Source organism: Sminthopsis crassicaudata, chromosome 5 (assembly GCF_048593235.1).
Source record: "Sminthopsis crassicaudata isolate SCR6 chromosome 5, ASM4859323v1, whole genome shotgun sequence".
Taxonomy (NCBI): domain Eukaryota; kingdom Metazoa; phylum Chordata; class Mammalia; order Dasyuromorphia; family Dasyuridae; genus Sminthopsis; species Sminthopsis crassicaudata.
Genome location: NC_133621.1, coordinates 168,844,727 through 168,863,580, shown reverse-complemented (window position 1 = coordinate 168,863,580; position 18,854 = coordinate 168,844,727). Strand labels below are relative to the sequence as shown.

Sequence of the window (18,854 nt, the reverse complement as noted above, 5' to 3'; positions counted from 1 at the left end):
GTTTATGCTCCGTGCAGTGACAATTATATATCAGGTTAACAACATATATTGGACAAACACATGATGGTTTCAGCAAGGCTGTAATTTTTTTTCCTGTCTTAATTTTACCAAGTGTTAGAAACAGTGAAGAAAATTAGTCACGTTGATGCACCAAATATAAGGATATGGGAACATTCCCACCTGTGTTTGTGCATGGTCCTCCATATGGACTTTTAATTCTCTATTGCAAGTACATGATATTATCATTTCAATGTTTAACAAATTTCTCTCATTCGTATTGGCAATGTGTTGTTTCCTAAAAATATCTCCTGAATCAAGGAATGATTTTATTTTGTTTTGTTTTAAATTTTGTACTCAAGAACTGATTCTTTTAACTTTCTACCACTTTGTCTTATAAAATTCTCTCAACTATGGCTCAGCCAGTCAACAGCAATTAGTTTCCACTGTACTCAGAGCCCAAATCCAGAATCTGTAGGAAATTACAAAGAATATGAAAGACCTGGTCACTGCTCTGGAGCACTTTATGACCTAATGTGGGAAATGAGGTCAGTTTGTACTTATGTAGAACTGTAAAAATGTACACAGTCAAAACATTAAAAGCAGGCCTGAAAAAAGTAACTGCACAGAGTTGTGGGGCTTGTGAGTGCAGCCACAAGGTAGGGGGGAGCAAAGGACAGGAGGAGCGATTGCAGGCAGATAGGGGGACTGGAAAGACTCTGTGTTTTCAAGGTATCAGGGAAGGGTATGATTTTTGGGCGTGAAGCAGTGAGAAGAGTGTGTGTGTTGGGAGAAAGCGCCTTAAGATAATTTGGGTGGAGAATAAAGGGAATTACAGTGAACAAGGAAGGGGAATTACCCCTATTTCGAGCTCTGCTTCTCTCCATCCCAGATGGTTCAGGGGATGGACTAGCTCGAAATGGAAGAGGAAGATATCCTGAGAATTTTCCTTAGTATAGGGCTTTGGTGTCCACAATCACAATGGGGAGAAAGGGATAGCTTGAGTGAGTTCCTTGTAACCCAAAGAATCTTCTCTTTCCCTCATGAAAGCTCTGATCCAAAATATGTGGTTTTAATTAACCGATTAAAAACTAATTGGAGATTACAAATTTAACCTCAAAGCAGAGAAATAATCCCTGATATTAATGTTTAGTCTTTCTTAATATTCTGTCATACCCCTCAAACATCCTTTTGAAATTTATTATTTATTTTTTTAAAAACAGTTCTTTATGACCAATCTGTTGCACAGCTGCTGATTTTAGATGAGCCTATGCTAAACATTTTAGAGGGTTGACAAGAAAAGCTTACCGAGACTGACTTCTTCTCAGGTTGCATTATTGTTCCTTCTTTTGCTTTACTATGTATGTATTTCCTCTTAATTCTACACGCAGCCAGACCCCTGCCCATTGCCCCTGCTGGTGTCCCTCTAGAAAAACTCGACAAGCAGAACCTTTCCCAGACTTTAATCTGCCTCTGGAGGCTTAGAGAAGCCAGTGAGGGTATTGTTCTTTTGGCAACTGGGCTGCTCTTCAGTGTTCAGAAGCTTGGTGGGCGTCAGCTAACTTGTGGGATCCTGTGAAAGGGGAAGCCGTAGGTATTGTGCCCCATGCCAAAGGTTAGTGCTTCCTAGGCACTGGGAAAGCTTGGCTGGGAAGAGCCCTGGGATTACTTCTGTTTGCAGTACTATATGTAACCTTGACATGCAATCAGCAGAGTAAAATATTCATTATTGCCTGACTGTCTGCTGAAGACAATTTCAATTATTCTGGCATTTCAATGGATGAAGAAACCCTTTAGGCTGGCTCATGAGATTAGACTTAAAGGCTGTGTAAATTAAGAAAGTTACAATCAGTACATTATCTGGGAGGCAGCTGTGGAATATACCACAGTAGGCAAAGAGAGACAAATTGCTATATTCAGGTCAGGGTTTTGATATATCAATTTACAGGTTTAACATATACATTGGTGAAAGAATGATTTTTGCCTTTCTTAAATCACTTTTAACTGCCCATACTAGAAGTTTCTGGAACTCATAACTGGAATAGTCAGTTCATTTTGCTGACACTTTGTTTTTAAAGTCTAATTTCAGCCAGAAAAAATATTGCTTTGGATAGAGCATGAGAATTAATCTTTCTAAAAGTTATTCAAACATTATAATATATGGTTGTTAATCAGAAAATTCCATTAACAGAAATATTAATAATGTTCTATAAAGGTTTTTTCTTTAATGGGATGTATTTTGCTCCTTTTCTATAGATGCACACTGATGTGATAATTGCGACTACATCTATATAATATATATAGTTTGACCACACCTTTCTGATGTGGTAAGTATGAAAATGAGAATAATTAATATAATAACACATTACATTTATATAATGCCTTTCATCTCAAAGGGCCCCAGAGCATTTTACAAACGACTATATAAATGAAAGCTATTGGTAAATAAGTTTATTATATGACTAATATGAATATGTATAATACTCCACCCCAACAACCTTATTTTTTCTTAAATGTGGCAATATTTTGATTGCTTTATGCCTCGATAAAGTGCTACTCTGATGTCTTATCATGACATAGAAATGACCTTGGATTCTAAGAGGAAATGTCAGTGGCACACAAGCTTTCAAAGGTCTCCCTGCAAAAGTTTGCACACATGGATCCAGTGCCAGATTCTGTCCAGGGAGAGCTTAATTAAATTAGAGAATTTATCACTGGATTGGCCACAGAATTATGAAGATTTTTGAGTTATAGAGAAGTTGTGATCTTAACTAGAAGAGGAAATACTCTTACTTAACAAAGTTATAGCTATTCATTGTATTGAAATATAAACAATCTGATGGTCATTTCAAAAATCAGAATCTAGAGATTTTTCCATTATTTACCAGATATCTTTTGTGTTTCTCTGACTTAGACCCCTAAAATGATAAATCTTTGTAGTAGACTTAAAGAATATCTTATTTTTGTCAGCAATGAATATTACCTTTCCCTCCATGAATTTAAACATTTTATTCTATTCAGGTTTTATGGAAACTTATGCCGCTGTTAATGTAGAAACAGTAAAAATGCTTTGTTTCTCAAGGCCACACCAAGATTATTTTAGGAATAGCCTCAGGGATTTTGCATCTGATGGAGACAGCTATGAGCACACTTCAAACTCTCTGGGTTTCCTTGGTCGGCTGTTCAATGTCATTTTAGTTACTGATATGATATGTCAGCCATGGCTAAAAAGTAACAGTCTTAACTATACAGAGTAACAACACATAAATACTTGTGAAGAAACAATAAAACTTTTTTTTTCTGTTCTTAAAAAACAAAAACAAAAAACTAGCATTTTTTGGTGGCTGAAATGTGACTCTGTGGCATTATGTTAGTTACAAGGTGGAGAAAATTTTGGTCCTTTTGGTAACAAAGATTATCAAAGTGTGTGGAGGACTTAGGAACCTTCCTGATATCTCTCATTTAGGCTGCTTTTCCACCATAGCACAGCTATTCCCTCAACAGGGATGTTGAAGTGATCTGCTGGTTGGTTTATAAGTCACAAGTTTTCCTCTTCTCTAATCCATCCTCTACTCACTTGCTAAATACTTTTCCCAAGGACTGACCATATTATCACTCCTTTCTTCTTTCCCAAATCAGTAAACTCTAGTGGCTCCTTGTAACCTCCAGCTATTCATAACCTTCTCCTCACTGCCCCCTTTCCCATTCTTATACATTTCCCCATATTCTACAATCCAGTGACATTGGTCTCCTATGATTGCATCTCCCAACTTTAGGAATTTTCTGTGACTTCCCCTTGCATGGAATGCTTACCCTCACATCTCGTGTTCTGGTTTTCTTCGGGTTCCAGCTGAAATCTTGATTTCTACAAGAAGCCTTTCCCATTTACTCTTAATTCTAATACCTTCCCTCTGTTGATTCATCCTATACCTTGTTTATACAGTTATTTGTATGGTGTTTTCCCTTGGATTGTAAATTTCTCCAGAGTAGGAATTGTCCTTTTCCTTTCTTTGTATCTCCAGCTCTTAACAATATTTGGCACATAGAAAGTGCTTAATATATGTTTATTGACTGACTGGTTCACTTGAGTAATTCATATGGAATAAATTTAATTAATATGTGGTTCCCTAATGGAATATTAGCTCTTGAGGCCACGAGGACAGAGTTTTGTTTTTCCTCCCATATTCATCCTTACAGACCCAGAGACTAGGTGTCTTATACCCTAGCATTTGATGAATGTCTGGTGAATTGAACTGATGAAATCACAGGACCTTGAAATATTAAAATACTATTTGGTGTTGGGTTCTTACAGTGGAAAATGTTTAATTTTTTCTCTAGCTTTTGATTTGTGAGGGAGGCATCTTAACATGGAGAGAGCCTTGGAGATATTAAGACCTGGATTCAAGTCCTGAGTACTGATAATATGACTTGGATCAGTTATTTAACCTCCTAATGCCCTAGGCACCTCACTAAGATTCTCAAAATAGAGAACTTTTAGTAGAAAAATCCCATTGATAGTTTCCTTACCTGAGAGCTCCCTCTTAGAGATATAATTCCTACATTTCCCTTTTGCTTTATAGTTATGAGTTTTTATTTTCTAAAAAAAGTGCTTAGTGTATAATTAATGACAGTAAACTGAGAATCAGATTTTCTCATTCCCATCTCTTAATCCAGAACAAGTAAGGGGTGGAGGGAGACTCTGCATTTAGTAATATTATCATTTATTAGAAGAACAGTCATAGAGAAAATGTTTGGTGTTTGGAGATCTCTTCATTCTCAGTTTATTTTAGATTATTTTACAACTGCAAGGTAACCATATAAATGATCTTGGGTGCTCATTTCTGAGATCAGGACATTTTCAAATAAGAATCATTCCATCTCTACCTCCCTGTCTGATTGCAAGGAGAATACTACTGCTTTAACTGAGTTGCCATTCTTATGATCCCTCCTTTCCCAGAAATATATTGGTTTAAATGATTCAGTAGTAATGCTTACATCAGGCTGTCCCTGTAGGCCTTTTCAGGAAGGTGTTTCTCAATCAGTAACATGGAATTCAATTTTTCTTTCCCTTTCTTGTTTACAGACCCAAATTACCCACCAGGGACAGTTTCTTGTCTTTTACATTACCAAGAAAGTGCCCTTCATTGTAAACAATGAAGTTTGACTTAAGACTTACAAAGTATATTGTGTTGACATATTTTCTCATGGGAATTGTTGGACCAGTTCAGGCAAGTGTCTGTGCTTCTTAAATGGACAGTTTTGGGGCTGAGGAATTGAAGAGGCACCCTCTCTCAAGAGCATTTGGGAGACTGCCATAAAAAAAGAAGGAAAAAACTGTTTTAAAAATTGCAGGTAGTTTAATAGCAGAGATCTTGGTTCCTGGGTTTGACAACAGATGGATTGCAAGTTAGCCTAATCTAAATGTGCTTTCTGACTTGGATTGGCTTTACTGTTCCAGTGTGATTGTGATGGCTTCCTCCAATCTGGTTAATGTTCAGATGCAATATTTGAGTTTTAGACTAATTATGGGCAAATCACTGACATTTTTTCTATAATGTGAAGACTGGTGCCAGCAGTAACTCAGTGAGATTTAACATAAAAGCAAGATAAAACAATTAAAGTGGAAGAATATTTGATTAAGTGGTTCACTGATTTATAGTGGAGTAAATTGAAATTGAAAGGACAGTGAACTTTTTTATGGCAATCATATATTACATTCATTATCAGAGACTCTGGGTCCTTTTGTGCTTTTGTGATTTAAAAAAAAAAATACCAGTTTAGGGATACTAATCCTGGTAGTCATCATTCTTGTCTCCTGAGTTATGGTTTCTTTTCTTTACAAAGGTTAAATAAATCACATTCAAGTAAACTCATTGCAAAACACCCCATCCACATTTGAATGAACTAAAAGAGAAACAACAATGGTTGCATATAGCTAAAAAGACGTAAACACTTTTGTTTTGGTGATAGGGCTTTAATGTGTTTCAATCATCATGTATTTGGTATTTTTAAAGTGGTAGCTATGACAACATCCCCTTGAGGGGTCTTGGGCCTGGTGTACGTGGAAGAGCATACCGCCTTGAGATTTGGTATCAGACATGGGGAAATTGTGAAACAGCCATGTTCCACATGCCTCCTCTTGTTTCATGGCTGGCTCATCTGCAAACTGAGTCTGTAACCTGGAGTTAAATTGTTGCTTGCCATGAGCAGGTGCTTGCAGAGTACTCCTGTTCCCATCCCAGAGTACCTGGCATCTTCTTCATTTAAACCGAGATTGCTCCTGAAAAAAAGCAAAGAAAGCATGTAGTTCACAAGCTAGGGTGTGGATGGTGGCTGTGTCTACACAGGCAAAGATAATTTGGGGATCCAAACTGTTTATTAAGGGCAAAAAACAAACAAAACAGTTTTTCTTTTCTTTTTTTGGCGGGGTAGAGGGTGAGGGGTGGGGTATGTTGTATGTGTAGGAGTGAGAACCCTGCATTATGTAGATTGGTTGTTTACACTGATGGCAAGATATCTGGTATATTAGGTTCTGCACTCTGTTTTAGGAGTATAGATACAGAGCCAGAAAGGACATGGACAATAAGGGATAAGGATATTGGCTACTTTAAGGGACACATCCATTTTGCCAAGGACAAGCTTTCAGGATCATCTCTTTGTAGAGCATCTGTCTTGTAATCCATCACACTTTAATCCAAATGTTCTTTTGTTATCACAGAATTTGTGTAAATTTATTTGCTTGCAGAAATAACTCAGATTATTTAGGAGGGAAATGAGGATAGATGTTAGCCATAGTTAGGATCTGAATTTTGCTTTGTCCCGATGAAGTTATAAAAAATGAGAGTCCCAGATGCAGAGGTGATATTAATCTGTTCTGTTGAATTTTCAACATATTCACAGGAAACAGTTGGTAAAAATAAAGTAGAAATGCACTGGCTTTTTTTTTTCTCTGGGTCAGGCACAGTGAGCAATGAAATCAACCCCACTTCTGTCCCTGTTCTTTTGGCTGCCAAGTATCTTCACCATGGAGTTGGGGGAGACTCGATGCCATCTGTTGTTTCTTTCAGAAACCTGCTTTTCAATGCTGGGGCTCTGTGCTCTGTGACATTTCTTCTCCCTGGTACCTTTGCTTAGGACATCTGTTTGAAGGTCATTCAGCACAAAAGCTCTGATTCAGAGATGACAAGCCAGAGAACAGAGGGACAGAGGTGTTGCAAAGGGGGGAGGGAAACTTGAAATGGAGGGTTGGGGGAGAGTGCTACTTCCAAATCACTGAAAAGACTGAACTCGCAGATCCTACCCTTTCATAATTGTGTATGCAATGCTATAAAATTCATGATCTTAAAAAAATTACAAACCAGTTACTGTCAATACTTAATATTACATATAATTTCAAGTTAACAAGACTCCTGCATAGATTTCTGATAAACAATTGATTTAATTAATTTGTTCCTTTAGTAAATAGTTACTGAAGGCCTAGTATATTCTAGGGTCAGTGCTAGACAGAAATTTAGCCATTGTGAATGAGGCAGTCAGGGCTTTGTGCTAGGGTGCTGAAATAGTGGGTCAGGCATTGTGCATGGTCCTTTGGGTAAATGCCATCCCCTTTTCTCATCTAGTGATACAGCTGATCTCAGCCAACCCCTCAGGGCCCTGCTGCCATGGTACCTTCTTTTTGGGACCCACTTTTCCCACCAGCATCCTCCCCGCTCTGCATCCTCTATTGGATTTGTCCTCAATTCCCCCAACTACTTTTGCCCCAGGTGAAAATATTCCTAGTTGTAGGCCTGGTTTTTCCACTGAGGGGATTTGGAACAAGATTAAAGATATGAACTCATTCACAAGTTGCTTACAATCTAGGTAGGAGAGAAAAGATGTAGATAAATCACTATAATAAGAGTCATAGGATTTATCTCTTTTAAGAGCTCTTTCGAGGTCTCCCCTCTGGGAAGAAAAAGGTACAGTCTCTTTATTTGGCATCTAAGGTGAAGTGGAAGTCCAGAACTTGATAACAGGAGCCAGGGTGTGATTCAAACTCAGGTCTTCATGTTCCAAAGAATTTCAGAGAAAGAAGAGATAATTTCTGGCTGGAGATTCACATCAAATAAAACTTCATGGAAGAATTTATGTTTGAAATAACAAATGCAGTATAAGCTATATAAATAATAGGACTAAATAAAAAACAAACAAACATAAATTTGACTGGATGTTGAAGGGTTGATTGGATTTTAACAACTAGGGCTGGTAAGCTTTTTAACAGAACAAAAAACAAAAATGGGAGTTGCAGTAGCAGGGATAAGGCTGCTCACAGAAAAAATAGAAATAGCAAAGATGTGGAGGGAGGAAATTCAGGAATCTCTTAAATTGTCCAGTTCATATGAGTCCTAAAAGTTCATATAGAGAAATAAATGTGTTATCTTCCCTCAATTAGACTTCTTGAGAGCAGGGATTGTCTTGATTTTCTATTTGTTTCCCTAATGCTTGGCATATAGTGAGTATTTAAGAAATCCTTTGTTCTTCATTTATTCTTGTACAGATAATTCTTGCTTTATATAAATTCTACAGATCTCTGTGAAAAACAATTGAAAATAATGTAGTATTTTATTTTTTCCAAAATTATGTAATTTATATATAAAAATAAAAATATAAATTTGTTTTTTAAATTTTTGGAGTTTCAAATTTTCTCTCTCTCTCCCCCCCCCCATTGAGAAGAGAAACAATTTGATATAGCTTATACATGTGCAGTCATGCAAAACATTTCCATGTTAGTCATATTATAGAAGAAAACACAGACAAAAACACCTTCAAGAAAAATATAGAAAAAGTATGCTTTTTTGATCTATATTCAGCCTCCATCATTCCTTTCTCTAGATTTGGATGGCATTTTTCATCACAAGTCCTTCAGAATTGCTTTGGATCATTGTATTGTTGAGACTGGCTCAGCCATTCACAGTTGATCATCATACTACCTTGATTCTGCTCATCTCACTTTGATTCATTTTATATGTTTCCAGGTTTTTCTGAGAGCATCCTGCTTATCATTTCTTATAGTATAATAGCTATATATACATATATAATCATAATATATAATAATATACAATAATATATATAATAATATAATATATAATAGCACAATCATATATAACAGCTTGTTTAGCTGTTCCCTAATTGGTAGAATAATTTTCAATTCTTTGCCACCACTGAAAGAACTGCTATAAATATTTTTGTACATATAGGCCCTTTTTGTTTTTGTTTTTATCTCTTTGGGATTATAGGCTTAGCGATTGTACTGCACAGACAAAGGGTAAGCAAGGTTTTATGGCCCTGTAGGAGTAGTGGAAAGCAATTTTTAAGTAGTACAAATTTGTCCATTGATTGGGGGGGGGAAAGGAGGGGAAGTTGGCAGAAGGCAGCCATATGCACATAGAGGGAGGGGACCAGGCACATAATTCAAGCACACTGTGGGGGCTAGGGACAGAAAATCAAAAGCAGGAAGAGGAATATGGGTTAGCTAGATAGGGGCCTGACTAGAACCAAAAGGAAAAGGGGGGAAGAAGGAGAGGCAGACACATGGGGGAACAGACACAGACAGGAGAGGACAGGTAGAGGGGTTCCAGAAATTCAATAAACGTCTCCTCTTTTTGAGGGAAATGTCTCAAGCCAAGCTCCCAATTAGGCAGGAGCAGTAATGGTCTGTCTAGTCCTCCATTCTCCTCCTTCACTTGGAGCATTGTTTTTTTTTTTTTTTTTTTTTTTTTTTTTTTTTTTTTTGGATTAGGATTTTGTATAGTAAAGTTAATATAGGTGGATTTTTTTTTTTTTTTTTTTTTTTGTTCTTTTGGAATGTAGATTTCCAAATTTGGGTCATATGGATTAACATAAAATGAGCTATCTATATTAGTTTTGAAGTTATGGATCTATGAAGTCTAATGTTAACAAAGTAATTGATATGGATGTTGAAATAATTGAAAATGAATTAGATTTTCTTCTTTTTAGGATCACAGATTTATAGTTGAAAGGAACTTTAAAGGTCATTTGATTTTTCTTCTCTTTCCTTGTGTAGATAAGAAAGCAGTCCCAGAAAATTTTAAGTGATTCATCAGAGGTTAAATGAGTAATAAATTAGCAGAACCAGAATTTGAACCCAGGTTGTCTGGTTGCACTTTAAATGCTTTTCCCTCTACACCTGGATGACCTTATATAACTAGTATAAGTCTTTATTTTTACCTCCAGTGATTGAGAAAGTGATTTTGGAAAGTTTAATTCAATATGACAAAAATTTAAATGGTTTCTGTGTACAAGGAGTTAATCACTTGAATTATATTTAAATTTAGGTTTAAGTAAGATGAAACGCTATCTGAATACAAATATGAGCTCTACTAAGGAAACCCACCTTTCTTGGGGACTAGGGCTAGAAAACAAAGTGAAGGCAGGATCTAAGCCAGACTGGGGAAAAAAGAGAGGCGGGGAAGAGACTGCTTATTGCCAGTGACTTTACCAACTCTGCTTGAGAACACTGCTCAGGTCCTGATCATCTATTTTTTTTTTTTTTTTTTTTTTTTTTTTTACAATTCCTTTTTTTATAGCATTATTTCATTTTTGCTTCCACTGATTGAGGTTGAAAAAAATTTGTTGTAGCACAAGCCACCTCCTTGTTTGTATTTTAAACATCAGGCAGCCAAGAAGTTCTCACCAGTAGATTCCTTGACCAATAAATCTTAAGTTTTCATTTCTTTTTAGAAAAAAACTAGTCTATATGGCAGAGATTTTAGTAGTCCTATCACAGAAGGCTAGTTAATGGAGGAAGTGATATTTTAAAAACAGATAGAAATTCATTAGGTGAAGAGGGGAAAAAACATTCATTTTAGGCATAGAGAATAATTTAAGCAAAAGATGGTACTACCCCAGAGAGATATGGTAACAAGTAGATAGGTTGGTATTCCAGTGCCTTTTATTATGCCAAATGTGGATTTATAAGTATGACAAATACTGCTCTCAATTTTATCAGATGTTATGAAAATTTGAGGTACTCCCAGAGGGCGGTTGTTTGAAGATCATAAACTTTATCAGTGGTAGTGGCTTTACTAATAAATATAATGAGGAATCCTTTCACCAGTACATTCTTTAAAGCCATTCGTTCATCCTTAATTCAACAAGCATTTATTGAGTGCACCAAGCTAAGTACTGGAAAAGTATGAATTTAAGTAAGAGACTGTCCTGCCATCACAGAACTTTTAGTCCAGTAGAGAGATAAGGCAAAAATTCATAGAACTATAATATATAATATGTGAAATGTATGTTAGAGAGTTGCAAAGTGCTAAGCGAGGTCTCAAGAAAGGTAATTTCTGCTTCTAATTTCATACAATGTTTATTGAACTGAATAAAAGTATTCTGTGTCTGTATATACTAGAGGCCCTTAATCAGGGATCCATGGACCTATAAAGAGTATCTATAAATTTTGAAGGATCTGTAAATTTAAAAAAAGATATTTTGATAATTAAATTTTGGTATTAGTTTTTTATTGTGATTCTATATATTTTGTGTATTACAACATCCTTTTGAGAAATTCATAGGCTTCATCAGACTGCCATAACATACACACACACAAAATGGTTATGAAACTCTCATGTAGATGATAAAAGGAAGTGTTATGAGTCAGGCCTGACTTATCACAGCCCAGAAGTTTAGGCTTGACTTTGGAATAAAATGAGACAGTTGTTGACCAGCTAACATTTAACAATAACATGGAAGGAATATTCAGCAAGCACACATCACTGATTCAATTGGACATAGCTCCCTTGCTTCTTCATTTGCCATGGTGGTTTGCCAGTTCAGGAGAGTGTGTCAGACTTAAACAGTCCCACCTTCTTGTGAGTTTTATTTTTTATTTTTTATACTATTGGCAGTCAGGAAGCTATGTCACCAGTTTGTACCTTAAGTTACTTGACCAATTAAATTTCAAGTTTTCATTACTTTTTAGAGAAAAAGAGCCTATGAAGCAGGGATCTTAGTACTTATTGATCCTATCACTGAAGATTAATTAATGGCATACTTGACATTTGAATTGGACTTTAAAAAAACAGATAGAAATTCATTAGATGAAGAAGAGGAACAACAGAGTGCAGGAATAAGGAGTAATAAAAGTAGGTAAGTTATTTGTTTTTTTTTTAGGGATTTAAGAGTGATGCAGTTTGTTGGAACACAGGATGGAGTAATATGAAAAGAAATAGCGTAAAGCCTTGAATATCAGGAAACATTATTTTTTTTTGGAGACAATAGGAACTTTTTAAAGAATTTTGAATAGAGGAGTAAGTAACATGACCAAACTGATAAATAAGAAACCTTTTGTTGGCAGGATAAATTAGAGGGATGAGTTTGATATTCCTTCCTAACTCTTGTGATAACATCAGTCTATAATCCAATGTGAAACTTGGAGCAACTTATACCATGCTTCTTGGACTCCTATTTTTTATCACTTTCATTTCTACACAAGTGAGACCAAAATTAACTTCAGAGGTCAACTCCAAAAGGAGAAAAATGTTATAAAAGTACAGAATGGTGATAGAGATGGGGTAGTGGGATAGAAGGTATAGAATGGGGAAGTAGCTGAAAAATGGTAATGAAGCTTGCAAATAGACGGTATTGGTACAGTTTCTGGAGTAGACGTATGTATGTGAACCTTTATTCCTTTGCTGTATGAAGTAATTGTAGGCCATTTCTTTTTGCTTCTGTTAGTCACTGTCCATAACCAGAAGTTTAAGAGGAGAGACAAGAGGGAGCAAAACCAAAGAGGAAAAACTGTCTGGATAGTTCTTTTTGTCATATAGTGTGATCTTTCAGTATCCTGATAGACTCTACAATCTTGGACAAACTCAAAATAAATAATTTCATGACTTCTTAGGGGAAAAATAACTTATGTAGAAGTTCTACAGAGATTATATACCTAGCAGGTAGACATTTAAATTCATAGTATAGTAATCTATTGGGTGATAAGCCTAAAGGTTCCATCTTCTGGGCTAAGAACTGACTATTTGACAAAAATTTCTTGGAAAATTGCAAAATAATATAACAGAAACTAGCATAGACCAATATCTCATACCCTATACCAAGATAAGGTCAAAATGGGTTCATGATTTAGAGAAAAAAAGGATTATACTATAAGCAAATTAGGAGAAGAGGGATAGTTTATATGTCTGATCTTTGGAGAAGGGAGGGATTTATGACCAAAGAAGAGCTAGAGAACGTGAAATGGAAAATGGATAATATTAATAACATTACATTAAAAAGTTTTTGCACAAACAAAATCCATGCAGCCAAGATTAAAAGGGAAGTATAAATCGGGGAAACAATTTTTATAGCTAGGGTTTCTGATAAAGGCCTCATTTCTTATATATATATATATGTATATACACACACACATATATATATATAAAGAGAGAGAGAGAGAGAGGAGAGGAGAAGGGAGGAGAGGGAAGAGAGAGAGAGAGAGAGAAGAGAGAGAGAGAGAGGAAGAGAGAGAGAGAGAGAGAGAGAGAGAGAGAGAGAGAGAGAGAGAGAGAGAGAGAGAGAGAGAGAGAGAGAGAGGGAGAGAACTTTTTCCAAAAAGGTAACATATCCACCATTAACAAATTACTGCTGGACCCATCCAAACAGATGGGGTACTATATTCACTCCTTTTACCTAAGGATTACTTCTACTCTGGATTCATACATGTGGTGTGGACTAAGTTCTATTTGGGAGAAGCTTGGTTTCTAATGAGAGTGGGGCTAGCTTCTCTTTTGTCACAATCTTTGGTTAATTATATTCTTCCAACCTTGGAACCCCAGAAGAAAATTGTTTAAGGCTTAAGTTTCTTGTTGGTTTTTGTTGTTTTTGGTCTCACATTCTTGTCTTTCCAAAAGAGAAATTAAAGAGCAGTTATTGTACAATGTAAATCAGATATGGGACAAGTATTTTTTCTATATGCAAAATAAATACTAATGAACATAAGATACTCATGACCTGCATTGAAAACTTAATTTATTTCAGTAACAACATTATTGTTACAGTTGGCTGAGAAGCTCATGTCTAAACCTCATCAGAACAAAAAGTCAAATCAACATGAATTTATGAAGTGCTTACAAGGCAATATGCTAAGCACTGGATTTATAAAGAAAGGCAAACAACAACAAAATTTCAAACCCCTCTTTATCCTTAAGGAGCTCATAGTCTAATGTGTGAGACCACATTGGAAAAAACAGTATATGTACATACAAGATATATATACAGATATCTATCTATCTATCTATCTATCTATCTATCTATCTATACACAGATATATATCTATATCTATCTATCTATATCTATATCTATCTATCTATCTATCTATCTATCTATCTGTCTGTCTGTCTGTCTGTCTGTCTGTCTATCTATCTATCTATAGACATGCAATATAAACTGGAGAATATTTCAGAGGCAAGGTGGTACTAATATTGAGAAGAACTAAGAAAAGCTTCTTGCAGAAGGTAGAATTTTAGCTGAGTTTTGAAGGAAACCTAAGAAGTCAAGAGGTAGAGCCATAGGGAATAACCATTGAAAAGGGATGGTTTCAGAATATGAGACATAGTACCCTGCAGCCTCTGGCCATAATGGCGACTTTCTGATTATAAGGGGCAAAAAACCTACCAGCAAAAAGGGTCCAGGCTTCTTAGACTTGGTAGATGCTCTGAGACCATAGGAGTCATTGCACCCTGCCATGTTGACTAGACAGGTTTCCATAAGCAGGACGATATGTCAACCAAATCTGAAACTAAGTTCAAAGACCTCATGTTGTCCCAATATAGAATCTAGATCAATAGGGTGATATCGGGCTTAGCTCTAATATATGTGAAGGGAAGAAATGTGTATTAAAGCTAGAAAGATAGGTTGGGACAGTTTGTGAAAGGTTTTAATTGCAAAATGCAAAGGGATTTATATTTGATCTACAGATAATAAAATTTTTCTAAAGAATTGCTATTGGTTGTATATGTTAGGAAAATCACTGGTAGCTGTGGGGAGAATGAATTAGAGAGACTTGAGTCAGGGAGGCTGTTTCAATAGTTCACTCTAGAGATGGTTGCTTTCTGTATGTCAAATTTGTCAATATATATTCTAAAAGGTGGAATGCAGAACTGAATGCAAATACTCCAGATGTAGTCTGAACAGGGTTGAGTAAAGCAAGAATCGCACTCCTGTTGTTCTGGGAGTTTTGCTTCTCTTAATGTAGCTTAAGATTGTATTACCTTTTTTGATTGCCATTTCACTTTGTTGACTTTTATTGAACTTGTCCATAAAATCCCCCAGGTCTTTTTCTCATGAGCTATTATCTAGCCATGTGTTCCCATCCTATATATAAATGAGTTTTTCAGTCCAATTGTAAGACTTTACATTTATCCTTATTAAATTTTATCTTATTAGATTTGTCTCATCATACTAACATACTGAGATATTTTTGGACCACGATTCTGTCATCTTACAAAGCAGCTATCTTTCTTAGTGTCATGTTATATGAAAAATTGATAATTATACCGTTTATGCTTTCATCTAAGCCATTTAGAAAAATATTGAAAAGAACAGAGCAACGTGGAATATCACTTGTGAATTCTTTCTCATTAGGCTTTAGATTGTTCAAACAATTTTGAATATATTTCTCTACATACTCTACAATTCACCTAACTCCATTTTGTCATAAAAGTATTGTAAGAAATTTTCAAATGCCTTACCAAATGACAAGTATGCTACACCAAAACCATCTTTATTTACTCTTCTAGTAAATCAATCTAAACAAATAAAGTTGATATAGATAACTTATTTATTCTTGATGAGCCCATGATAACTCCCAGTGATTACTGCTTCCCTTTTTAGGTGCTCATAAACTTTCATATTCTAGACTTTTATTTGGATTCAAAGTGAAGCATATTAGGCTACTATTTGAAGGATTTGTCTTTATAAAAATAAGTGGGGAAAATTTTAGTGTTAAAAATCATCAACAAAAGTTTGATATCCAAGATTTAAAGTGAATTAGCATAAATCCATAAGACTATGAGTATTCCCAGTACATAAGAGATCAATTGATAAACAGAAATATTTTTATAAATTAGAATTGCAAATTAATGACCATATGGAGATGTGCTCCAAATCACTAATAATTGGACAGATACAAATTAAAATAACTGTGTTCTAAAAGTTGGCAAAAGTAACAAAAAATTGACATAATCAATATTGGTGAAGAAATAAAAAAAAAAAACACTATACAGTGTTAGTGGAGCTGTGATTTTGTTTAACTGTGTAAGTTAAACAAACTAACAGTGTAGAATTATTAAAGTGACTAGATTGTTTGTCCCCTTAGACACAGAGATCCCACCAGGCATATAACTTAAGTTGTTAAAAAACCAGAAACAAAGATGCAGAATATGAAAAAAATACTTGTGACAATGCATTTTGTGGCAGCAGAGATCATCTGGGGATATATATTTAGAAATAGCTGGCAAAAACAAAAGGCAAACTTTTTAAAAAAAGAACCTTATTTTAACAGATGTTAGGTCTTTGTAATGATATTTTCTACTTGTATTTTGCATATTAGTTTTAAATATGATTGGAGTGAGTAAAATATTTAGTTATTTAACAGCATGAAAAGACTCTATCCGAGTTAATGTTACAGTGGTAACTGATTTCCTTATAAGGAGATAAGAAAATCAAGAAAACATTTAGTGAATAATCTTGTTTATAATGTAACTATAAGCCTTTTCAATTCCATGTTCTCAGTCATAAATTCCATCCTTAAGAGACCAATATAAAATTGATCTCCTACAATGTACTTTCTCTTTAATTTGTAACCAAGATATATGATTAAATGCTTACTGGCTTGAAATTATTAATATGGAAAAAAGGTAATTAATCAGTAAGGGATATGGTAAGGTAGAATCTCTTAAAGAATATTAGATATACCAGTATTCAGGCTATGTTATATCTCCTGGTGTAAATGAAAGAGGAATAAGAATTTTAATTACTGTAACTTTACTCATATAATGAACTGTAGGAAACCTCACTTTCAAAATGCTCAAAAAGATTTATGATCTTATTGATTCAGGGGTTCCTTTCAGTGATCTAAAATGTAACCCATCTATGACTACCCATCCTGATCCCAGGGAATCCATCCATCATATTGGAGGTCCTCCTATTTTCCCCCTGATAACATAGAGATTACCAATAGAGAACTTGGATTATCCATGTATTATCCCTTGCTTTTCCCTTATGATCAACCCATCTTCTCTTTTGGTTATATAGTTCTTTGATAGTCATTTGGCATAGTTACTTTTCATTGTGACAAGACAATGATAATAACAATAATAGCATTTATATTGTGCTATAAATGCTATTTTGTTTGTTCCTCACAACAATTTTGTGAGGTAAATGATATTATTATTCAGGCCAGTAGATTAGTGCTTTCTTAAGTAGACGTTAAGTAATTAGATCAGGTTCATATGTAACCAAGGAATCAGAGTTGAAACTTGAATCTGAATCTTCCTATATCCCAGACCAGGCCTTTCTATCCATGTTTGTTGTTATTTACTTAAACTTTTGCTTTAGCAATAATCAGTGAGAAAATTTAAAATCTGCCCTGCCAAAACCTGACAACTAATAAATAGATTATCAGGCAGTTACCTTTGTGATATGATGGTCACCAACTAATGGGCAGCAGTGTTAAACTATATTTCTATATGTACTTTTATTTTTTCTGGAAATTATTCTCATTGTTTTTCAGACTGATTATGGAGGTTAGTGATGGAGAAAGGAAATGACTTTTTAAAATGCTTCTATCAGAGTTGGAGTTATTAGAGATCATAGAGCTCTCCACTTCTGCAATGCTCTTTTGCAGGTAAGGAAATCAAGGGTCCAAAAATCAAATGGTGCTCTCCTGGTTATAGAAGTAATTAGCCAAAGATCAAGGATCCAAAACAAATACTTTTTACATGACAGCACCCTGTATCTTCACTGCAAAAATCCAAGTGCAAGATTAAAGAATGTAATTTATGAGGAAAATGATGGATCACTGGAAAGGCACAAGAGAGAAAGCTGGGAAGCAAGAGACAAACATGAAGAACTTGAGCATATCATCTTTTGAAGAAACAATGAACTGGATTATTAGTTTTATCAAAGAATAATAGGATCCTATGAGCTAGGGTCTAGCTTCAAAGCATATAGTATGAATGATTTTTCACAAAATGTGACAAAAATGAAAGAGAGGAAACACAAAAAGAAAGGAAATATTGGATTTATTTTTACTATCTCAAAAACTTTTGCTAAAATATATGACAAAAGTTAAATACCATCAGAATATACTTCATTTTGCCTGGTCAGCCACTTTAACTCTGGAAAGTTCATAAATATTAACTGTACCGTGCTTCTTAATTTTATGTCTAAGTGCATTGTATTTGAAGAATGCCAAAGCCTTGGGTGTTTAATGATTGTGTATAACATGTAATCTAAGATTAATTTTTTTGGTTTGTTTTAAAGCAAAGGCACTGGAAAATTAAATTAAAGTAGATCAAAAGCTATCTTTGTAATATACCTTACACAGTATAAATTAAAAAATTGAAGCATCTATTGGGATAATTCAGGCCCCCAATACTTACTTTTAATTTAATTATCTGCCAGGAATTATATTAATGACATAGGTATATTTTGGGCCTGAATGGTGTTCTTCCACTTTACTTAGAGTAGCTTTATAAAGCTGGAGTTGATATCATGTGGCATACATTCCAAAGGTGGCAAATGAGAGCAACTGGCACATTTGTTAAGGGGGATGGTTGTGCTAGATAAATTTTTAAAGTACCTGC

The 18,854-nt window shown here is 35.0% G+C and overlaps 1 long non-coding RNA gene across 1 annotated transcript in view; it reads left to right on the top strand.

The window, feature by feature from the left end:
- Positions 1-18,854, top strand: part of LOC141542537 (uncharacterized) — a 220,607-nt gene that overhangs the window by 110,720 nt on the left and 91,033 nt on the right. Inside the window, exons 3-4 of the long non-coding RNA XR_012482191.1 lie at positions 2,254-2,324; positions 17,780-17,893. This is a non-coding gene — a long non-coding RNA (uncharacterized LOC141542537). The remainder of the gene's footprint in view (positions 1-2,253; positions 2,325-17,779; positions 17,894-18,854) is intronic.